General features: G+C 38.4%; 1 protein-coding gene across 2 annotated transcripts in view; it reads right to left on the bottom strand.

Annotated features, from left to right (window-relative positions):
• LOC128733609 (sideroflexin-2) overlaps window positions 1–20,192 on the bottom strand; it is a 48,800-nt gene extending 28,608 nt beyond the window's left edge. The window contains exon 1 of one of the 2 annotated variants that reach the window (XM_053827328.1): window positions 19,990–20,192. The gene's annotated coding sequence lies outside the window, so the exon portion shown is untranslated. The remainder of the gene's footprint in view (window positions 1–19,989) is intronic. The other variant, XM_053827327.1, reaches the window with a different exon arrangement.
• Between the last annotated feature and the right edge of the window lie 5,840 nt (window positions 20,193–26,032).

Here is a 26,032-nt window from a genome sequence, read left to right as displayed (position 1 = left end):
TGAAGACTTCAAAAAATCAACTGGCATCCCTGTTACTAAAAATTAATCATGATTACCAATAATTACGTAAGATTATCATTGATTACTATACTGCCCAGTAAACCATTTGGTTTGTATATCTCAATTGCAACTGAGATAGACGAAATCATATCTGAACGAAAAAGTTATATTTCACGCCATATAACATATATGTACCAAACTGGAGGCGATATACGTGCGAGAATTTTGACAACTATTTGTAATTCTATTTTGCGTAGTTTTTATAACACGCAACTAAATACTCCTGAATATATGATTAAGATAAAATCAAATGCTGCAATCGTCTATACTCCTTTATAATTCACAGTCATGAATTGTATATGAAGACACGCACGACTGCAAAACAACTTATTGTTCACTTCGGTTTGACATACTCTAATCATTATACAATTCCAATCTGAAATTGGCATGAAAACGATTTAATGTGAACTTTCTATTACGATTTTGTGCTATCTGGGTGATTACCTTTGATTACCGAATTAATTCGTAAATGATTACAAAAGTAATCTCTGGTTACTACGCACTTATACGCCTTGCTGGAAACCCTTTGAGCGCGACAAGCACACGAGCAAGGGCATGGTGTGTTGCTATCTCTTTCTCATGTAGGAGTGAAGAGAGCAACTTTCAAATGGTCCTCGATAAAGAGGAATTCCCAGCAAATTTTTTGGTTCCTGTCAAAATTAACAGTTTGGTACCTATGCGTGGGACACCGAAAATGTATGAGTTTGGCAGCTACTTTACCCCGTAGCACACGAGCAAGTCTCGCAAGATCAAGCGCACGAATGGATCATTGTAGGTAGCTTTTGCTCATGCTTACACTGAGAAAAAAACCATGGTAATGCGAAACATGTATGCATGGTCATCTTAACTATATTGCAATATTGTAGCGCTTACCATGATTATTGTCAACTTGAGAAGTTTCGTGGTTAAAACTACTATGACAACAAGCAAATCGCTGACTATTTCCGTGGTTAAATTGACTTTTCTCTTATACTTCTAATGACAATATTTTTGCAGCTTGATATAACAATATTGAATTGTCAACAGGACCATAAAATTGGTAACTTACTAACTGTAAGAATATCATGGTAGTTTTAACATTTTTATGGGTTATCGTAACAGTATAAGTTTAGTGCTTTTCAACCGACTATGGAAACGCGTTTCTTGATGACAATTTTATGTTTATTTTGCCCTTTTTCTTTCTGTCATTTGAAACCGCACCGCCATTACGAAAAATTTGAGTCACGAGTGATGTGCTTAGTTGTGAGTTTTTTTGTTTTTATTAAATTTTTTTTTTGATATTATGAACAGTTTGTTAGTGCAAAACAAATAATAAAAAAAATCTAATCTTTAAGTGACAAATTGCATTAAATTATTTTCTGTGTACGTGAAAACAGGTTGAATTATTTTACTGTGTAGTGTACTAACAAAAACAAACTGCTAAACTGTTATGGTGTAATCGGTGTTATTTATAGCTTGTCTGTTTTATTTTTTTAATTGCGGATGGTGCTGGACTTCCGCTCTAAACAGTTCAATCGGTGGTTTAGACGTGTCCGTGAAGTGTTTTTGGATAAAACGTGAAATGATGTCCAAATATTTCCATTTAACTTGACTGCGGCGAGGGAGCTGCGGGATAGACTGTTGGAAACGTATATTTGGAACTGTAATAAAGGCAATTTATATATCCTATCTGCATGCAGACCATCATCTATAGGTAGTATTCGATATTTTTTGATTGTATGAATTATTGGTATTATCTTTTCTTTAATATTCGTCAGGTATATTTGGATTACTACACATGAGACGCAAACTACTAGGAGCAAATTGTGATAAATAACTTTTTTAGGAAATGTACTGGCTAAGCTATGGCTTTACGATTGCCAATTGCAATCCTTGAGCGTAAAATATACCCTTGTGAATTAGTCAATGACCTGGTGAGTAACGGTTGAAAATTTAATAGTCATAATTTAATTGAAATGTTTTATACAGATCGAGTAATCCTTAAGCGACAAACATGCTCTTGAGTTAGGCCTTAGAGAGATCGCAATATGTGGAGGCGCGAGTGGAAAAGCACTATCGCAAGCGATTGAGCAGAGAATCATTACTGAACATAGATTGCAAATTGCATCAAAAGTTGCGAAACACAAGAATCTTGCAGACAGGTATGCATTTAATGTTTTTATTGTATTAGCTATTAATATGCTTTGTTTTCAAATTCTCTTTTATAAAAATTACTCACTTACTGAGCAATTACTTTAGATACATTAATTTCTCTTCCATGAGTAGGTGGTTTGTTGAGTCCTTCAGCAACCGCCAGTTTTAGTTTCATGTATAGCATGTAACCTAACCTAATAACCCAATAACCAACACTCTCTACTTTTAAAAGCCGCAATTACCGTCACCGAGAAAAATTGGAATAATGCGAACGATTGCCATGTCCCCATTATACTATATCTGCTCGATTTTTCGTACTTCTGAGCGATAACACTGATCTTGAATAACTATTAAGAATTGCTTTATGAAACTCCCTCTTCTGTTGAGTACTCTTACCACTGCGTCCATTATTTTGAACTATTGTGCTATGCCCCGTTTATTTCTTTTACTGTACGCTTCAAGCTTACCTATCACTTGTTAAGTAAGTAATAGGCTCGTAGCTGGAGCGAGACAGGTACCAATCAGGGATGACTTGGTTTTTGAACGTTGTTACCTTGATCGGCGACGCAAAGCAGATCTCCCTTGGCTCTGGTAGACCATTTTTGGGATACTGCACTCTACGTCCTATTAGTGCTCCACAATTGCAGAGCAAGTGTTCCGAGGTATCACGCTCGGCATTACACAAGCGACAAATGTTATCTTGTACGAAACCGAGATTCCGAAGATGGTATTTACTCGCACAATGTCCTGTCACAAGACCGGTAAGCGTGCTGAGATTTCTTGATGTCAACTTTTGAGTAACCCTAATACACGGCGTTATAATTTTTTTGATTGTTTGAGGGATTGTACGGCCATCCAATTGGCCATGCCTGTTCGGCTCTCCCGTTGTGTCAGCTCACTTTTCAGCACACAGTCAGGGATGCAGCGAAATGGATTTGGAACCGTGAATGGAGGGTTAGATCCACATCTGGCTGGTTCGTCTGCAAGTTCATTCCACTCTATAGCGCAATGACCAGGAACCTAGTACAATTTTACCGAGTTCACTTGGCTTAGTTGCCGTAAGAAGCAATTGCAATCCCAGACAATTTTTGAGGAGCACTTAAAAACTTTAAAGGCTTTTAGTGCCGCTCCCATACTAATGAAACACAAATTTCCTCGTAACTCGTGAACTAATCAAGCAAGTGGAACAAAATATGACATATGGGTGTTTTTGGAGACAAGAATGTTTTTTATGATGAATTGAAACCTTTCCCCGCTTCAGGAGAGGGGGCTCCTATACAAATGAAATACAAATTTCCTTATAACTCGAGAACTAGTTAATCAAATGGAACCATATTTGGCATGTGGGTGTTTTTGGAGGTATGAATTTTTTCTATGATGAAATTGGACCCCTCTCGGTTTTTAGGAGGGGGGGGGGCTCCCATGCAAATGAAATACAAATTTCCTTATAACTCGAGAAGTAATCAAGCAAATGGAACCAAATTTGGCATGTGGGGGGGTTTTGGAGCCAGCATTCTTTTAATGATGGTTTGAGACCCCTCACCCCTGTGGTAGGGGGATAAGGACTCATACAAATAAAACAGAAATTTTTGCGTAACTCAAAAACTAATCGAATTCGAGCAATTTTGGATTCTTTCATAAAACATTAATCTTGTTATTGATTAACCACCAAAAACTATCAATAGTAACATTAGATAATTCAGCGTGCGACGGCCACACGCCGCGAGTGTTGCCGGCGACCTGCAGTCGGAAGCGCCGGCCACTGTGAGTGGCAGCCCCCCGTAGAGATTACCTCTATCTAGGTTTATTTATTTTCCTAGATCTACTGACCTCTATTACTTTCCTTCAGTTGGGTCACCCCTGCGAAATGGTACTTTCTACGAAAAGATTTTCCGTGAAATGGTACATCCCGCGTAAGGTTTTTCGCGAAATAGTATTTTGCGAAACTCTATATTCCGCGTTATAGTCAACCGAGAATTGGTGTTCCGCAAAATGGTATTCGGCTAAATGGTTTGCAATGATGGCGAATATCTAAATGCTATCCGCTTTATTTTATCAGGCTAAGCAATGGGGGAAGTTTGTCGGGTCAGCTAGTTTGTTATATACTACAAAGTTTTAAATAAACATGTATTTTGTTCTACCAGTTCAATAGGGGCAAGATGGGTTAGACTGAAAAAGACTTGTGTGGCACTCTATGTTTGTCCATATATCTATATTTTTGAGTTTATTTATTGTTGTTATTAAATAAGTTTTTAGCTGGCCCGGCATATATTTTATCCACAAAACAGTTAATGCGGCAAAAGGGTAGTTTTCCGACATTTCACTTTTTGTCTGATATAACTTTTATTTTGTTTCGTTTTATTTATTTTGGTTATTTTTGGATTTATATTATTAATGATTTATCTAAATAAATGATAAGCTGCTTAAAATTGAATTCGTATTCTATCCGATTGAATTCCGCATTCTATCCGATATCACGTCGTCGAATTTTCAAAGAACCATGATGACCAAATCATCAGCAAAACCCACAAATTCGAAACCTTTTGCCTCTTAGCTTCTCACAAGATCAGGTCCAAGACTTCCTGCCTCATAGCATTCATGAATGTAGGTTCATTGTTTTTATTAGCAATGTCGATATTGTTTAACGAGAGAAATTCTAAAAGGCACTCATCTCGATTGTTGATGTCGGTGCCAGCGAGGTGGTGTGGCTGTCAAATCACATACATTGTCCATGTCCCACTCATTGGTTTTAATACCTTTGGTGCTGGGACCTACTTAAAGGTTGATTCGTTTTAAAACAACTGAAATTAATTAGAAAGCAGTTAAACGTAGCCTTTTAGTTATAATTTAACTATTATTAGCTGTTATTTTCGATACGCTGGCTGGTTCCAAATTGTCGCTATTCATGGATGTTTAGTCCGCAAAATTTTGACAATTTCACACCCCTGGTCGGTGCTTCCCCACAAAATGCGATAGCGTTGGCATCGCAGCCGATAATACAGTCTTTGTTGACTTCTATGCAGAATTTGACGAACGCCGCAACCTCTTGAGTTGCAACCTTAGGAACGTCTCCAGGAAAATGGGGCGATGCTGCGATAATATCGGATTTCCCTTGGCGATTGATACCTCAACTCTGATCGCCACTATGTCTCGTTTGATGAACTCTGTAATGGGCAAACAATTAATGTTTGCGTTGGCCAAGACAGCAGCTCTCGGAGGATCATATTTGTCATCATAGAAGAACTTACATGTTCTTGTTTGAATACCTTGTATTCTTCCTTTGTAGACCCAGGGCTCTTGAATCAGGGGTGGTATTGCGATTTTCGTTTCGAGTGATTTTAGTTCGTTTCGCCCATTCGTTTAACGTGGTCGAAACGAACCAAAATCACTCGAAACGAGAATCGCAATGTCACCCCAGGGCCAGGTCCACACCGTGTTCGATAAACCTCCTGAAAATTACGCCCGAAACAGCTTTCGCAAGTGGAAGGTTTATCTGCACTGTATTTTTGTGATTTTTCCGCTCACTGGCATTTAGGAGAGACGGAATTACCGGAGGTTTGGCCTCATGGAGGCCGTAGTTTTCTTACTACCAGTAGCCGAACACACTTTGGATCGAGGGGGAGCTGGCTTCGTGTGGTCTCGCCTTTCCCACGTATATTACCGGAGTTTCCTAGAGACCACTTTTTTGGTTCCGCTCGAGGTTTCCACTCCTAGCGCCGAGGTTGCGACCCCGTTGACGACCGAGCGTATCATACTCCACCCGTTTTCGAGGGTCGAAGCATCTAGCTTTAAGCGCACGTGTACTGCTATTAGGTAATTGTTCGAGTCGGTATCCGTACCCCGTAGGGAGTGTACGTTGGTGATATTCGAGAAAAACCGGCCCTCGATGTGAATATGGTCGATTTGGTTCGTATCGGTGTGCAGGCTATGGGACCCGATCACCGGTCTATACATTGCTTCCCTGCCGACCTGGGCGTTCATATCGCCGATGACGATCTTGATGTCCTGTCGTGTGCAGCTGTCGTACGTTGCCTGCAGCTGCACATAGAACGCTTCCTTCTCGTCGTCGGGTCTACCTTCGTATGGACAATGCTCGTTTATGATGGTGTAGTTGAAGAAACGGCCTTTTATCCTCAACACACACATCCTCTCGTTGATCGCTTTCCAGTCCATTACGTGATCCTGCATTTGTCCCAATACTACGAAGCCCGTTCCCAGCTCGTCGATCGCTCCACCGCTCTGGAAAAATTTGGCTTTACCGCCACGGATCCTCCACACCTTCTCGCCTTTGCGACAGATCTCTTGCAGTGCCGCGATAAAAATGTGAGCCAAAATATTTCGGGGGATGGGCCAAGGCCGCCAGGCCCTCCTGGCTACGTGGCTGCTCCCACCATTATTATTACGGCAGATAAAATAAAGCTAATAGTATTTAAATATTCACCGTGATTATATAACATTTCGCCGAATTTTCGCGGAAAACTAATTCTCAGTTGACCATAATGCGGAATATAGTGTTAGCGGAATACCATTTCGCGAAAACCCTTTTAGCGAAAAGTACTATTTCGCGGGTGCGATCCTCACTTACCCGCCGTCGCTCGTTCGGACCCAACTGAAGGAAAGTAATAGAGGGCAGTAGACCTAGGAAAACAAATAAACCTAGACAGAGGTGTTTTCTCTGGGGCTGCCCCCCCCCCCCCCCGTAGTGGTCAGCGCTTCCGCCGGCAGTACTCGCGACCTGCGGCCGTCTCGCCCTGAATCATCTAGTGTATATAAGCAGTTTTTAGTGATCTTGATATTGACTAATGTTTATGGAAGAATTTTTCTCGAGTTCAATTAGTTTTTGAGTTTTGCAAAAATATCCGCTTTATTTGTGTGAGTACAACCCCTTCCAGAGAAGGGAAAACCCCACCTCATCCAAAATTTGGTTCAATTTGCTTGATTGGTTCTCGAGATATGTAAAATTTGGGTTTTATTTGTATGGGAGCCACCCTGTGTAGTATAGTAAAATATTTATAAACTCTATTATCCGTTGATCTAGTAAACATAGATTCTTGGATATGCTATTTAATATACATACTGGGAAGTACAAACTTTACAACTGGGCGGCACAGACGTATTTTCATTAGCAGCACTAGCTAGTACAATAAGAACCTTCCCTGGCCCTAAAAACCGCATACAAATTTTCACTCCGATCGGTTTAGTAGTTTCCTAGTCTATAAGGCACATGCAGAACAGACAAAATTCATTTTTCTGTATACCCAACAAACATTTTTGTTTAATAGTATACCTTATTAAAACCATTGTATAGCTACCCAAGTAACCACAAGCATTAATGCATAACCCCATATTGGCTGTAGCTCGGCATCGCTAATACCAGACAGCGGTATATCAGCAATTCGCATGGTTAAAACTTTTGTATAAACATTGCTAATGCGTTTAAGCATTATCGTAAATTAGCATTATTAAAAACACTATTTGCGTATATAATGTTACAATATGTTGCTTACAAGCTTTAGGACAAATCTTTAAAACGTACCGTAAATGTTAATAAAATGCTTATACCTGACTTCGTTTTTGCTTATTTACGGCCACTACTCCATACTCTGTTTCACCTAACTGCTGCTGTCTTTTTTCAACCAATTGAATTCTAAAATCAACTACGAACGACGATTTAAGTACGACTAATTCCAACCCACTCATCTATAACAGCTGTGGTTAAGATATCAAAGGCGCCAGCAAATGAACCATGCAGGGATACACGCACCCATCAGGTTCAAGTCTCATTAAAGGTAACATTTGAAATGCAAAAAAAATCCATTCGTCGTAAATAATGAAGTAACGCATAGCTTGAGAAGCTGCTAGAACCAGCGGACTTAAAAAATAAATATGAAATATATTTATTTTTGTCTTTTGACACGCCGGCCGAATTGATGTTTTTATATTTTTTTCGCAAACAGGCTAAAAATAACGATATGTCGATAATGCAGGCGAAGTGATGTTTAATTCATGCCGTAATGGTGCTTTAGCAATTGCTATTATAATGCAGCTTTAATTTGACAATAGTGGGGCCCTTTTCCACTTTATTACTGCATTTATTGTACATGTAAGAAAATAATACATTATATGATATGCTTTGTAGCGCACTATAAAGCATTACAATTGAATTGATATACAGCTTCGTGGTTACTTGGGTAATACCGAGTAGCAAACGCCTGATAAGTTGGTATATAACAAAAATATTTGTTGGGTACAATATTTTCTTTTTCTTTATATTTTCCGCAACATATTTTTAAGAAAATTTGCATCTGTTACTTGCTTCCGAAATATCGAACATAACCGGATTGCAGCTCTTTACAAAAACTAGGAATGAGCCAACACCATCCAGCAATCACAACATTTAGCCTCTATTGTGCGAACGGTATTGTTGCCGGGTCCAAGATCCACGTCATAGATCTTCTTGATTCGTCGTAAATACAATACAATGATCACGGTTTGCTCACCAACAGATGTTTTATATCGGAATCCACAGGCCAGTGAAACTTTTTATTTTATTAGGCCAGTGAAAAAAAAAAAGAATCAATCCAAAGTTTTAATCGCCGTCATCATAACTCCATACCGTACGGACTACAGGAAGCACCATTTGTGCTTTAGGTAAAGAAATAGAAAAATCATCTTTTATTATCTTCAAATACACCATAATAACTCTTTTTAGGACCAGCAATGAACTCGATTAGGACTGTTTCAAACGGTTGAGGCTAATATGTTGTTTTCCAGGTACAGTGTTTTACTGGATATTTCAGCAAAAAAAACAGAAGTAAATACGTTTCGACAGATGAAAGCGGCAATATAGTAGACCGACAGGAATCAAAAGTTAGTACATATTTTTCCTGACCGGTAGAGTGGCAGGTGCGGAACAAGCGTAGCATCCAGATGATCAGACAAACCAGTTCGAACATCCTGCCACACGTACAAACAAAAAGCAGGTTCTGGAACTGCCAACGATGGCTGATTCGTGTCGGGAATTGAGGATTACACTTTCGGTACCTTCAGTCGAATAATTCAAAATGACATCCTATGTAACACCAGCTAGACCAGTGATGGCCAAACTGCGGCTCTTGAATTTGGCCTTTGCGGCCCGCGAACTGGTTTGATAGATGGCGGACGGACACTATAGGTTGAATTTATTAATGTCAGAAGTCATTTAGGGCCGCGGATCTATTGGGGAGATCTGATTTAGCCCGCAATATGCTTGTACCGTGGCCACCACTGAGCTAGACCATCGTCAAACTATTTCCGTCAGCAGACACTGGAGCACAATAGACTTCTAAAACCGATCAGAGTCACAATTAGCAACTCCGAGACTTTGAAATATTTCAATCGTAAAATCTACTTCTACCAGCAGTTATGACGTCCTACTTGATCGGAAGATTTCGGCCGGCCTTTAAACTACCCCGAAACTACGGCATATCCAACGAACGAACGAAGTGAGTATTTAATTTTTGTCGTATTTCAATGTTTATTCAATTTTGTTCATTTCAGTCGTCTGTTATTCAAGTTGCTGACACACTACGAACGGACATAACGAAAACATCGCTCACAGTCGATGGTATTTATTATGTGGTTAATCCAGGATTTGTTGAGCAAAAAGTCTTCATCTCAAAAACTAGAATGGAACGTAAAACGCTTCCGATGCTGGTTCCAAAAATTTAGCGTACCGATTTGACCACAATGATATTTCAGCTGGAAATTAACGATTTCCTGCAGTTTGATTTTATGGATGCTCCGCTAGTTGAATTACTGTTGCCTGCTTCAGACCTATTGCACTCTTTATCTGCATTAGACAACGAAAGACAGCCGGCATGATTAGATTGCCGTATGACAGACTTTCCCTTAGAACCGAACATATATAAAATGCTAATTATGTCGGTTGTACCAACCTGTTCTAATGAAATTGATCAGAAACCAATTGTTAAATCACTTGACGGAGATCACCTTTGCTTGCCGTTTATAACAGTTGAAATAACAATATTTTCAATGCATGGTGCACGGTGGAGAATCTTATCCTGTAGTTAATTGGCATCATGGATAGGCTTAAGTTAGACGTGTTGTCTGCAGTCAAGAATACGGCATATGTCCAGAAAACTATTTCCAGGATTATCGATTTTCCCATCCGTACAGGATTCTGCTGCATAATGCCCCCGGGAGATGTTTCCAATTTATTCGAAGTCCCAATAACCGATGATCGTCATTGGATGTGCCATCATGATAAGGATTTTTAGAGTAGTAGCTACACGGGCTCGACAACTTTGAGGTAAATATTGGTATGTGTTAGTTTAGCACACGTCTAAAACCGCTTCTCATCCCAAATAGGATAACGTGAAGTCTATGCCACATTCGATTAATGTTCAGGCAGTTCAAACTAATAGGTAGCCAGTGGTTTCACTTCAGTATATTCCAGCTAAATATGCCAGATCTGACCGGCTCTGCTGCAGGCTGAACATCGCAAATTGTGGTTTTAGCCGCGGATGAATCTATACTTGGAATGCAGGTAACCACAGTCAGCAAACCTACACTTCAGAGCCACACCAAAAACGTACGTAAAATTCCTGTTAAAATTATAGTAATCTACGATATATATGTATACACATAACCAATTGTTTGTTATTTGGATTGTGAAATAATGAGAAATCCGTCTAATTTATTTATATATCCCGCATTTTGCACCTTACTGGACACCGCAGTCTAAAAGTGCGACTGGCACAAAAAGTGCGACAATGCGAATGCTGTGAGTGAGAAAGAGAAAGAGTAACAACTGCAATGTTGCTGTTTTGTTTTGTCATATACATTGGCATTAGAGAAAATAATCTGGATTAATCCAGGTACAGCTGCAAAGCACAATATTACCGTTCACATTATGCTTACTTCGAAAGAATCATATGAATCTTTTGCAATAATTGAATGTGGTGCATCTGCAAGTATACTTGAAAGTTTCTCTGCAAGTATACCTGCAGGTGCACCACATTCATTTATTGCAAAAGATTCGTTTGATTCATTCGGAGTAAGTATAACGTGAATGATTATAAAAACTATAAAATTTATAGTTGAGATGACTACGTTCATGGTTATTTCAACAATAGTTAATAACGTCATTTTTACCACGAAATTGTCACGAAAACCAACTCGTCCCGTTCATTGCGTGTTTAAGATGACTATTTTCTTGTCAGCAATATCATACAAAACCTGGTCATGATAACAAAACCATTGTCATGATGACAATTGTATAGTTTTAAATTATAGTTGTCCCAACCATACATGGTCATTTTTACCATAAAATTGTCACTGCAACCAGCTAGTTCCGTTTATTTTTTTGTCCAAGATGACTATTTTCTTGTCAGTAAAACTATACAAAAAGTGGTTAAGATAACTAAAGCATTGTAATGATGACAATTTTATGGTATACAGATTATAGTTATGCCTACTATGCATGGTCAACCGTACCATGCGTCCATTGTTCAAGCCTATAGTCGAAATAACCATGAAAATGTTGTCTAGACCAGTTTTCCCAGTCGGTTGAAAACCACCATACTTTTCTGGTCAAGCTTACCCCTAAAATGGTAGAATTTACCATGAAATTTTTCTGTGTGTACCGATAGATGGACACTAAAGCCCCACGTGGCATATTTAGAGTAAACTTTAAGGCTGATTCAGATTACACGTCATAATTTCTTGAAGTTCCTTTGTTGTTGACGGTTGATAACGGTCAATCTGAACCGGTCTTATTAGGTGGATCAAACAGATTGTAAGGCAGTTTGACAGACGTTCGTCGAGTGTGTTTGACAGAACATGTCTATGCTGGAGCCATCTGTGAAATTTTTTAGCTTGTCCAATGATCCATTGTCTCATGTACATGCCATACAAGTATTTCGTTCAACTTGTCAAGCGACAAGAAATCTCTAAACGCACCCCACTGGTTAATGAAGTAGAAGCAAAAAAGCAAACAACAAATCGTACTATCCAGCTTTTTACGCGCTATAATGGCGGACGCTATAAATTGTGTTCGTAATATTCGAACAATCTTTTTGACGACTCTGCATCCATCAAAACTGGGTACTCTTCTCCTGTACGGCAGTGTTGCTCTTTCTTTCGTTTACGCAAAAGAAGGAGAGCAATAGTTTTGTTTACATTTCGCACATTATTGCTCTCCTTCTTTGGCGTAAACGAAAGAAAGAGCACGGTAGTGTTGCAAGAGAAAAGTGCCAGATTTGATGTATGCAGAGTTGTCAAAAAGATTGTTTGCATATTACGAACACAATTTATAGCGTCCGCCATTATAGCGCGTAAAAAGCTGGATATTTTTAATTTCGAATTACTTGAATTCGTATATGTAAGCTAATTAAAAATGCATGTCATCATCTTTCGGGAATTGAACCGTCATCTTCTGAAATTAAAAACTCGCCAATTGAATTCTACTATTCATATTTATTCCTGACAGAAACGTACTTCGCAATGCGCAAATTAGTTATTTAAAAACACGCAAAAGCCTCTATTAAGCTCCATTGCAGCTTTAAAAGCAGCTACCCAAGTAACAATTTCAGGCTGATCAAACGTTTTTTAGCTGAATTTATTCAACCTGTGGCTGAACTATGGTTTAGTTTTAGATATAAAAACCTGTTTTCAGCTCTTAAACATCTAAGTCAAGCTTTGGGCTTGCTAATAGCTACTTTGAAGCTGTAATGTAGCTTAATAGGGGTTTTTGCGCGTTTTTAAATAACCAATTTGCGCAAAGCTGAAAACAAGGCACACGAAGGTTATATAAAGGGCGATATAACTGCTTAACAAGTGTTTTTTCCGCCTCCACTGAAAAAGGTTGTATAAGTTCTCAAATTTCGGCTAAATAGGTATTGTAGAATACTTTACATAAGTTTTATTCGATGCATATTCAGCTATGGCTGAATAATTATGGCTGCTAAAATGTTTAATCAGCGCATAAATGTTTCTTGGCAAATTTTCTCGAAAACTAAGAGTCTTCCAACAATGTCCGCACTACGAATGCGACATTACGCAATATTTCTTCAATCGTTCGACTATTAGGGTAGGAAGGGGCAAGATGCCCACCCGGGGCAAGATGACCATCCTTCCAAAAATCGTTATATACGCTATTAAGGTATATAATTAGTAACAGTACGCGTAAATAAACACTACATCTAACAATTATTCAAACAATTACAAAAATAAAATCATTGAACTCTTCGATAACATAACAAATAGATCGATGATTAAAAATACTGCATTTATTATAAGATTGCGCAGCCATAAAATAAGGTTTTAATCATAATTTAAAAAAAATGTCATTTAACGAAAGAGTTATCGTGGCATTGATTTTAGTAATGAATCAGATGTTGGGGGACTAGGGGTATAATGCCCACGTTAAGAAGAATATCATATTATTCATCAATGCGGAATGCATTTCCAGAAACTAGACTATAAACTTTAAACTAGAACAGTTTTTTACCTGACATGCTCGTCCTGAAGCATAAGAATCAATAAAACACGTCGAAATCGTGAAATTATTTAAGGCATTTGAAAATTTGTTTTCAGATACGTTAGGGGTAAAATGCGCATAGGTGTGTACAAAACGAACCACAACAAATTGGCAAAATGCGCTGTCTGTTTTATTTTAATGCAAACCCAGCACGACTCAGAACAGCGTGAGGACCTACCTACTTGTTAAATCTGTTATTCCGGATCGCGGTTTTGCAATCGCCAGGTTCATCTTCGCTGGAGCGGTCGATGCTAACATATCACACAAGAGTTTTTCTTGGTACCTTGCCGGCAACGCGTCTTTCACTGTTTTTTACTGGTTTTCACTAATGCCGCAAGTGGCAGGCTCCGGCCAAGACCGACGGTGGGTTTTCTTATGTAGCTTCGCGACATCTTAACCGCGTTTTTCGGAGCAGATCAGAATTAAAACAACACTTTGCCTTTTGCTTTTACCAACGTTTTGACGTTTGCCTAAGTGTATGGGCTACTAGATCGATTTACGTTTGGTTGCACTGCAAGTAAATTCATACTTCTCACGGCGCATTTTGCCCCGCTAGAACTTGTTTAAAAAAATCGTTTAAATCACATAAATAATAATTCAATTAAGCAATTTTACGTTGGCTGCTGGATACCGAGACCATTGTTCGAAACAAGAGCCATTTACAGATACGTAATATTGTTTGTTGGTGGCGTAATGTCTTACGAAAAAAGTTGCGAAAATTGTAAGAAATAAGCCTGCAAATAAGTTTTTTGTTTTTTCATAGGATTTATGTTATTTAGAAAGCTTATATGCTCAACACAAGTTTGTAATGTAAAATAGAAGCGATTGGCATCTTAATTACAGTTTAAAAGTGAGTAATTCGTGAAATATTACAGCAGCGCATTTTGCCCCGACTGGGCATTTTACCACCAGTTACCCTTCATATTGCCGCAATTATGCAGATAATGTATTTACCACAAATTGCTTTTAAAAAATACATCTACTTGCGGGGCAAAATGCGCACCGCTTTATAGACCAAGATTGCTACCCTGAATTGCAAGACCATAACCTTAAATCAGCAACAATCGCTGCATCAAATATTTGTAATGGAATAAACATGCATATTTATTTGTTTTCGATAAAAATACATTGTTTAACATATTTCTGTCTAATAATGACCACAGAGGAATATGTACATTCAATGAACAACTTTTTTATGGTTAACTAAACACTCCAAATTATTCAAATAATGTTTAAAATAGTTTATGACCAGCTTGAATCCATAATCTTTATTATTTAGATTATACGTGAAATACAATGAAGGTTTAATAGCTTTTGGAAAGGATGGTCATCTTGCCCCGCAAGGGTGGTCATCTGGCCCCGCAGGTTGGAAAAATTCCCAAAAATCGATGAATTTTTGCTCGTGAATATTTGATACGCGTTATAACTTTTAGCACCCAATATGCATACAGGTTATAGAAAAGACTGTAAAAGATAACGTAGCGAGGGTTTTGAGCCCTTTGCTGTTGATTTCTTCGGATATATTGATACTGAGCTTAAGGTGGGCATCTTGCCCCGTGCTACCCTACAATTATATTTCGTCCAACGAGTGAACATTACAACGCTGATACTTTTTCCCGTTTGCCAATACGCCAGTGTACACCTGAAAACGTTGTCGATGAGATTGATTTGTTGGAAGTCAGTATCATTGAGACCCTACCGTTGACTGTGGAGAATCTTGCGAAATCTACAGCTGCTGATGCTACTGTGAACGTACTGGTACAGGGTCTAAAGAATGGAAAGGTGGTCGATGCTAAATGAATGCCAGCGCAAAAACGTTGAAATCAAACACTGAATCGTATTTTTAAAAAATTGAGGAGCTTTTCACATTGGAAGGATAGACATTTTGAAAGATCCTGGAATAATATTTAACGGTGATCAAACTTCATTTTAGTTCAACACGAAAACAACATCTGGTTTTACATTACGTAGAAGTTGTAACGGATGTGACATCGTGAAAGGATTTAGTAAAATAACATAACAACGATATTCAGCTACTCCGCAGCAGGTTACATAGCGCCACCTACGATTCCGCAGCTACGATTTTATCCAGTAGAATCAATATATATAGAATGCCAGTGTCGCTGTTTTTCTATAGGACTCATTGTGGTAAACATAGCCTCCCAGTTGGCCTCGAGGTAAGACGCTGGTCTAATAAGCCAGTCGTCGTATGTTCGAATCTCGGCTGGGAGAGGCTGTTAGAGTCAATAGGATCGTAGCACTGACCCCGCACTGTCCTGTATTCTAACAGCTGGTTGCCAAGTCTGTCGTATAAAAAACAGAAGGTCAAATTTCGATAACGGAATTAGCACCCAGGCTTTGCTTTGTGGTAAACATGATGCTAACAATCTGTATCAATTCTGTGAATCGGGAACTTCATTGTCAAAGTTGCTCATTGTTATTTATCTGTTCTTTATCTGTGCGCTGGTTGGTGCTGTCATCAGTGCGTGCTCCGCTGTATTTTTATGCCAGTGAACAAAGTAAATTGATATATACCAGGTATATGACAATGCGAGATGTCATATACACTTTTCACTAACACATCTACACTAGTTCTGAGATTTCGAGCATTTTGTATGGAAAATTAGTTAATTTTTTAAAAAAATCGTTGAATACGCAAGATTTGTCTATTTTTTTTCTCACAGTTTTTATGTTTATGCTTAGAACATTATTTCTAGTATGTATTTTCATGAATACAATGAAGTGCAACATTCCAAATTGCAAGCGGAAATTTTTTCGTCAAAACGGTATCAAGATGTCTCAAAGAAATGTCGTTATATCGCTTTCCTACAAGTAGTAAAACAAAAAAGATTTTTTTTGAAATGCTCGGACATGATTGTTCAATAAGCAACATGAGCAACATTGTTATCCGCCCGCGATATTTTTCGTCTGATTTCTCGTAAGCTTTTAAACACCCTTATTCTGCGAGGCGAGTGACGTAACTAATTTGGAGTCATCGCGAATGAGGTGACAATTGACGCCTAGGTGACTCACTTTGTCACCTAGGTGACTCGCTTTGTCACCTAGGTGACACGGTTTGTCATTTAGGTGGCACGGGGTTGTTACCTAGGTGACACGGTTGTCACCTAGTTGACAGCACTCAATTCGACTCACCGTGGCGAGTCACGGCGAGTGACAATTGTCGTATTGAGTCACGTGACTCGCAGAATAAGGGTGAAAGTGTTAATTATCTTCTAAGACCGTTTTGTAGCAATCTAAGATTACTTTTTATGGTTTTCTACGTAGTGTTGAGACGGGTAAATTTATGATAAAAAGGTATCATCTTGGAACAGTGACTTCAACTTAAGGATTTTCAAGCAGTAGCACAAGCATCTATTCGAATAAAACTATTTTTTAAAAGAAGACATCAAAGGCAGATATTCAAGAGCATCATGCAAGCAAAATGTTGGATGGAACGTGTTTTAATTTAAGCAACCGTATACCGTATTGATCGTGAAGTATTAGAAACATTAAATTCATTTTTCAATTACACATCGAAATAGTTAGTCACTCATGTTCTCAAATTTTTTACGCATAATAAAGAAGGCTACAAGTGCAAATGACTTTAAAATATATTCCTTACATTTCATTGTAAATGTTCAAATATTTCTCTGGAATAATATAGCTGCATTCATTAATTACAATTAATTTAGTTTTAATTTTCATGCAAGTTCCACCATATTTCAGAACTATTTCTTCTTCTTTCTACACACACTAATGCAACCCTCGATGGTCACATACCTGGTATATATCAATTTACTTTGGCCAGTGAAATGGTTTTAAATATAGTTACTAGATATATAGTTCGGCGGATAGAAAACCAGGCGAATTGGCATCCCTGATTTATGAAATTAAATTTGAAATTATGGTGAAATGTGCAGGTTTTTACGAGAAATAATCACTGGCGGGTGTTGAAAATGACTAGTTCTATGAAAATAAAGTGTGTGTTTTTAACATTACTCCTGCATTTTGGATTTTGAAAAGCTTTTGGCTCCGCTTTTGACGTTTATTTGGCTCCCGATTTTCTATCCGCCGAACTATATATATAGTAACTATAGTTTTAAACGTTCTTTTTCTTTTCGTCCGGATGAATTGAATCCCACAACTGCGCCCTTTTGCACCGATTTTTTTCAGAAATTTGAGGCAAGCGAAGTTTCCAATCACATTATTTGGCAGCCATATTTGAAATTTTAAACTGGTTGTCAAAGTTTGACAATGCGATTTCCCTTTTGATGAATCTCAGGCACACACACATTTGCATATAATATGTAAATACATTATCTGAACATGTGTGATGTTTACCACGCGCACTGCAGCGACACTGGCATTCTATATATATTGCGACATTTGCCCCTATTTAGACTACCCCGATTTACACGATGATAGTCGAATCTCGCACACGATTTCGCTCAAACAAAATAAAGTGAAAAAGAAGGGTAAGAAGCAAAACGAAGTTAAACTCATTAGTAGATCAAACTAAAAGTCACTCTAGTATCAGATTAACAGTACAAAATGCGACACGCTGCATTAAATGATTATCACAGTAGTCTAGTCATAAAAGGGGCAATATTGATTATACTTTTTATCCACACAAAATGATGCCAAAAATGTTACTGACTCGGGACGATGGAAGTGGAAAATAGCCTAAATAGTAATTGCATGATTTCAGGCGTTTCCCGGGATTGCATTTTAAACAATTTTCATCTATTCATAAAAATTGTACTTGGGTCGAATTTTAGAACACGCAAGGGTCGAAAATTAACCCAATGGGATGATAAAATGAGTAAAAAATATACATCGTACACTTATTTCCTTTTAAATATTAACTGAATTTACATCCTTTCCTTCTATTCTATCATATTTTCGAAAAAACAGCGCTATTTGGATGATATTATCAATTTCCCACCCTTTCGTACGCGATGAATTATAACCGTCGCGGGCGAAACCGTCGCCAGAATCGTCGCGGGGGCAAATATCGTTTATTTTGTCAAGTAAATCAATAGCTTACGTGCTAGACAAGCATAATATATGCTTATAACTTACATACAGCCAAGCAGATTTTTTCTGCGACGATTTCAAGCAATCAAAAAAGTGAGCAGCGCGTTTTGTTGCCAAAGAAACGGGCAATATATTGCAGTTTGTTAGTTATGCGTTGGTAGTCGAATTATAGTGCCCTTTTTTTTGTTTGGGGGGACTTAGACTACTTTGTCCATTGAATTGAACTTTTGTAGTATATCCTTATTTGCTGTAGTACGTGTCAGGCAAACCAAACACCATTATACAAGTGATTGGCCATTTGCCGCTATACGTTCTCAGTCAGGTATGATATGGTTTATGAAACCAATAACCTTCCCGGGATTAGCAGACCAAAGCTCACCGGGAGATAAACAACCCTTGACAAGAAATTTAAATCTGCTCGTATATAACGCACCACAACTGCATAACAGATGTTCCGAAGTTTCACTTTCAAGATTGCAAAAGCGACAGATATCATTACCAACCCGACCAATGTTTTTAAAATGATATCTACTCGGACAGTGCCCCGTGACTAGGCCAGTGTATGTACAAAGAGCTCTCTTATTGAGCTCTATGAGCTTTTTGGTGGTTTTTGCATTTGGAGTTATAAATCTTTTGGACTGGTTACATCCTCTGACTGCCATCCAATTGGCTGTCACTTTTTGTTCTTCCCAGCGTCTAAGTTTCATTTTTATTGCCAATTTGATATTCCGCAAAAAGGCTCCGGACCAATAAATTGTGAGTTAGAGCCTTCCTTTGCTAAGTCGTCTGCTATTTCATTGCCTTCAATGCCGCAGTGTGCCCTTACCCTACAGTAAAGATCCGTAAACGTCGATATGCACCACCGAAATTTTCACCGAACAAAATAATTAAAATAATATTAAAATGATATTGAGCTGTTACCAGATGCTCAAAATAAGATTTTATAATTCAACAAGACAGAACTCTATAGACAGCAGAAAATTAACCTTCATGGAGCGGGATAAACATCAATCGACCTGGTAACACTGCATTCACTCTTTTCCGTTCGCAAATGCCGCATCCACGGGTCAATATTAGTGTGGTTACCAAATTTAATGTTTGTTTACGTTAGGAGTGTAAATAGAAAACGATACGCAGGGTTAACAGCGTTTAGTTATATGCATTTCCAAAATTTATTTTTATGACATGTAGTAACGAGATATGCTCGCAATACTTACTCTGTTGTTAGTCTGATGTGGAATCGAAAATTTAGAATAATTGTCGCTAACAGACAGCACAATTTAGTGTTAGTTCAACACTTACGATGTTAGTTCTATACTAAGATAGCTTATTTTATAATCAAAAATCACAGCAACGAGAGTTATACATCAAACTTTAGACAACTTATTTCACCTTACGAGCTAAAAAGGATATTCACGACTACAAACATCTATCTGGCAAGCTATAACATATTTTGTTACCTTACAACTAGGGAATCATTCATAAATTACGTAACACAGAGGGATATGGAATAAGTACTGTAACGCAGGGATACCAGATTTGCAGATTTGTCTGCAAATTGCAGATTTTTGGAGCGGTCTTGCAGATCATTATAAATTTGCAGATATTTGCAGTTTTTATGACTTTTATTGTTTTGTTGCAGATTTTTGTTCGAAGCTCTTTAAACTTTCACAGACTTCCTAAAAAAGTGTGCAGATTTTCGCAGATTATTTTCAAACCAGAAAATTCGAGTAGCCGGAAAACTGCTCGATTTTTCCGGTTTTCGAGCAGTTGCAGACATTTTTTTAGAAAATATGGCATCTCTGCTGTAACGTTACGCTCCCTCAACTCAGAATATAAGATTGCGTTACATATATGGAGGCGGGGGTGCTTGTAATTTGAGACATAATTGACCCACTTTCTGTTTAACTGAAAGTGACATGCAACCGTTAACTGGAAAATATAACGCGGTATCGCTTTCAATGTTGCTGAAACTCATTTGTGGGAATACAAATTGTAAATTTTGATTTCTTTTGTATTCTGTAGCTCTATGTCAGTTTTTTGCAAACGAATTTTCATTTTCACAATGAAATGGAAAACATGATTTTAGTCGCATAAACTGCGGCGCACACTTAAAAAACTCTGCAAAATTTGCCGAGATTTGGACAGCCGAGCGCTCGGTGAAAATTTCAGTTTTGCAAATCGACGTTTACGGATCTTTACTAACGTTTGGCATCATAAAAATTTTACCGATCGCTCGGCTGTCCAAATCTCGGCAAAATTTTGCTGACTTCGGCACTTTTTTTAGGTGTGTGGAGCTGTTGTTCGGAACGGAACTGATTCTTTAAATAATATGAGCAGGTAACAGTACCACAGAATATACAAAGAAATGGCTTAGAGTATACAAAATTTAATCGTGATGGCGGCCATAGTGAAAAGGAAGCTAATTGTTATCGCCAAGAATCCAATTGGCACGTCCTGTCCCAGTATAAAATTATTAAAATATGCATTACGTAATATATAACGGTTCCCTAGGGTATGGTCGTTCAAAGTACATTGATAAATAACAGGTATGTGACCCAGAGCTGCCACAAATACAGATATTTGTGCATGCATAAATTTGGGACCGATCAATTATTTCAGTTGCTGTGATTTCTGGCTCGACTAATGTTCCTGAATTTTAAAGTAGTCCATAAACTATTTATGTTATTTAAAAGATTAGATCGAGAAAATTAAATACTCCGGATAAAACGGTAGGGTCCCAAATTTATGCATGCACAAATATCTGTATTTATGGCAGCTCTGCTATCAGAGCCGGCTTCAGCTGGCTGACAGCTGTGGTAACAGGGATCTGATTGTACTACGTTGCGGAAATTTGACAGAAAACCCATGTAAAAACTGTCAAATTACCGCAACGTAGTAAAATCTGTATGCATTGTGTTTGGGGCTAAACAGAGTAAGAGCACATCCGTGGCACGAACGTCATTCTCATACATTTTTCTTGGAGTCGTTTAAGTCAGGTTTGCTGGCAGAGCTGCCATAAATACAGATATTTGTGCATGCATAAATTTGGGACCCTACCGGTTTCTCCGGAGTATTTAATTTTCTCGATCCTTTCTTTTAAATAACATAAATAGTTTATGGAGTACTTTAAAATTCAGGAACATGGGTAGAGCCAGTAGAATCAATATATATAGAATGCCAGTGTCGCTGTTTTTCTACTGGACTGACAGCGGGGTGCTATCCGTATCTTAACGAACGGTGTTTGACAGTCCACTTAACGAAGGGCGCTATTTCAAAAAATGCAAGAAATAGCGCCCGTCTGACAGGTAGATTTGCTGCCAACCTTTGTCGAGATGTGCTGAGATGTTGGCAACAAAAACATGGCACCCATCGCAAGCCCCTGTGGACTGATTGTGGTAAACATTATGCTAACAATCTGTATCAAGTCTGTGAATCGGGAACTTCATCGGGTCAAAGTTGCTCTTTGTTTTTTATCTGTTCTTTATCTGTGCGCTGGTTGGTGCTGTCATCAGTGCGCTAATCGTAGAGTGAATACACACAGAGTGGCGCCAAGTCATCCCAAATGTATGCAATGCGGTTTATCCTAGGTTTTTCTTTCTCTTTCCTGCATACGCGTTGGATAGGTTGTCTGCTCGATTGGAATGACACTGACAGATAATTATCATTCCAATTTTGACATTGTCGCCACTCTGTATATAGTCACTCTAGCTAATCGCTGTGTTTTCATGCCAGTGAATTGAAACGTTCTTTTTCTTTTCGTCCGGATGAATTGAATCCCACAACTGCGCCCTTTTGCACTGATTTTTTCAGAAATTTGAAGCAAGCGAAGTTTCCAATCACATTACTTGGCACCCATATTTGAAATTATAAACTGGTTGTCAAAGTTTGACAATGAGATTTCCCTTTTGATGAATCTCAGGCACACACACATATGCATATATAATGTAAATACATTATCTGAGCATGTGTGATGTTTACCACGCGCACTGCAGCGACACTGGCATTCTATATATATTGATTATACGTAGAGCCAGAAAGCAAAGTAACTGAAATAATTGATGGGTCCCAAATTTATGCATGCACAAATATCTGTATTTGTGGCAGCTCTGCTTGCTGGCTCGATTTTATGTCAAATTTGACAGCAGCTGTTAAAAATTACACAATCATAGGGTTTCATCAGAAAAACGAATGAAACAAGTCGAGCACATCAGTGTTTGAAGTTTTTTATTTTTTGTTTTGTTTTGCATCTGATGGTAAGCGCTTTTGACGTTTTTGATTTCAGTCACAGAAAAATGGCGACGTGCCGGGGGGTCGGGTTTCGTGCTTCAGAAACTTTCTCTTTCTCTTTCTCCTATCTCAATTGACAGCAACTCACATATTGCGGGCCGTTTTGAATACGGCCCAAAACAAACATTTGTCATTGCTAATTTTTTTTTGTTTTTGATCGTAGCGGTGCGTTCAAACTGCCATTTGGAACTGGTAGAAGTATCAAGCATCAAATCGGAAGCACAGAAAGTTGCAGGAGCGAAAAAATGTTTAAAAATGTTGGCGATATGTTGTGTTGTTAAGCTGCAGTCGACATGTTGGCTCCAAAACCATGGCCGCCCGCCAGCCCCCTGCGTAAACTACACCGAATGCTGCCATTTGAAACACTCTGCGGCTGCCCGGTTAGTTAGTTTGGTTTACTTTTGAATTTAGGAACAACCCAGGTAACCAATAAGCATTAAAGTAAGCAGTAAATCAGTCGTTTATTAGCATCCCTGGCGTTTTATACTGCAGGTTGTTGTTTATCAGCCTTTTGACTGCATAACTGTTGTAAATTGGCATCCACAATTCTATTTAAATTCTTCTTGTCGGTAACTAGCTGCAAATAAGCATTGTCAGCACTATAAGAGGGCTAGCAGTAAAGTAGCCGCATATTTTGCCAAAATAGCATTTAGGTAGCATTTAAGGCAACTTAAATGCTTATTGGCTTGCATTTAAATTGCATTGGAAATGCTTATTGGTTACCTGGGAAGCGTTTAACGTTATCGGACAGAAATGTCTGAGAAACGGTCGCATGATGTCGATTTGGCTAGTTTATATAAAAGAAAAAAATTGGTAAGCGAGGATGGTATAAAAAAATGCCGTATATAAAGCTTTTGAATGCGAAACCAATTACAACTTGAAACGGCACATTGTAATCAAGCATCCTTGATGCAATGCAAATGCTAACGAACTGAGATTGATCTCAAGTGAAAATTTCATTAACGATTCCATTTAAAGTGATATTATAAGAAAGAAAACAAAAATCCTCATCCCAATTGACCGGAACGATTATATAAAATCCCTTGTACAGTTTGTAACATCCCATTGATTTTTTTTGGTAGAAAATCTCTACCCGGTTGAAAACGGTTTAAAACTAATTCATAAATTCATCAATTCATAAAAAAAACGGAAGAATTGTTCATATGCTGGCGATGCGTGAAACCGTAGAAAGGAACACGGCAGAAAATATAATGGAGGAGATTTTGAAAACCCTTAGTATATTTTCCCTGGAACTCACGCAAATTTACTGCATCACAATGCACAACGGCGAAAATATGCTAAAGGCTACCGCGCTTACGCGAGATCGCCAAGAAATAGAAGACGTATTGCTGGCCGAAAAGGGTGAAAGCGATGAAGCATCGGATACCGAAATTGATCCGTTTGAATCCGCGGATGAAGTTGAAATCGACGTTCCCGACCAGTAAGTAGTTTTACTAAATGAAGAACAACTCTTCAATAGATGTAAAGTGCTGAATGTACGCGGAAGAAAGTTTATTTCGTTATGTTTGTCCATCAGAGAACACTTCTCATACATTGTGCACTTGTTTACTTACTTTATAATCTCTTTTTTCATTATTTAAAAGCTTCAACTTCGTCCACGTCATACAGAATGATGCGACACAAGTGGCACATTCGGTAACGCTTCGTAAGAAAATAAGCGAGAATAGCCAAAATTATCGAAAATTTTTTTTATAAAATTGTATTAAATTATTGTAGGTTTGGGCTGCAGGATCTTAGAACTCCAGTATACGGGCATAGTTAATTTTCTATCTTCTTCTTCTATATATAAAAGTGAACGTAAATATGTTTGTATGTTCCACCATTAAGCCAGAATGCCTTGACTGTTCTGCACCAAACTGGGCACACATGCTCCTTGACAAGGGTTTCAGCACCGGGAAGTTCACACAAGGGGGGGATCTCTAACAAGGGGGGGGGGGGGGATTGCAATTGTGCAAGTGACTTTGAGAAAAGAGGGGGATTCCACCAAAGAGGAATATGTGGTAAAAAAATTCCTTGTTTCGCTTCCATTATAGGGGGATTTTCATAGAGCAAATCGATGCACAATTAACTTCGTGACAGAAGAGGGAGCTGACTGGGAAGGAACCAACATGTAGGGGGATGAGGAACGTGAGTATGAATGTATGTTCTGCTATGGCTCCAGAACTTCTGAACTGTTCTTTATCAAACGTCATGTACTGAGACCCATCCATCTTTTAACAAATGAAACACAAATTTCCTGATAACTCAAGACTGATCAAGCTAATTGCACTAACGAACAGACGTGACACGGGCGTTTCATTTTTGACTCACAAAATCTTGCAAGCAAACGACCACTTGCTTACAAGCAACCGATCGCTTATGTTAGACAGCAGAGCGATGTACAAAAGTATACGGGAGACAGATTTATGCAAATTCAGTTTGTTTCACCGGAAATCTGTATGAATATTGGAAATAACCCGGTAATTCTTTTTGTATTGCAAAAACAAAGGATAGAGTAATTTATACAAAGGACTTTACTGCCCATAAATGAAAAATTAGCTAATATGCCATTTTTCCAAAATTGAGATCATAATATCACATAATAGTATACACCACAACCCGTTGGTCCCCACGGAAGCCGGTTGTAAAAAACTGCAATTTCGGAGGTACACGACCTGAAACAAATTTGGCTAATATCCAAAATAAATGAGAAGTTGGCCAATATCCGTAATGATATCAAACCGCATGCGCAGCAACCGATGTGTTCTTATTTCGCATTTTCCATCACACGTTCAATCTGATCATATGGTGTGGTGGTTTCAGGCGTAAGGCTAGCAAACGCTAAGTTTTGACGTAGGATTACGTCTTACGGCAAGTTTTGAGATAGGGTGTCATTCCAAAAAATCGAAAAATGCGAGCATCACGAAAAATGATAGGTTTTGAGCGCTAATAGCTCAGCGGATTTCCGAT

The sequence above is a fragment of the Sabethes cyaneus genome, chromosome 2 (assembly GCF_943734655.1).
Source record: "Sabethes cyaneus chromosome 2, idSabCyanKW18_F2, whole genome shotgun sequence".
Classification (NCBI taxonomy): Eukaryota; Metazoa; Arthropoda; class Insecta; order Diptera; family Culicidae; genus Sabethes; species Sabethes cyaneus.
The sequence above is the reverse complement of the archived record's forward strand: the minus strand, read 5'-3'. Positions and strand labels throughout refer to the sequence as shown.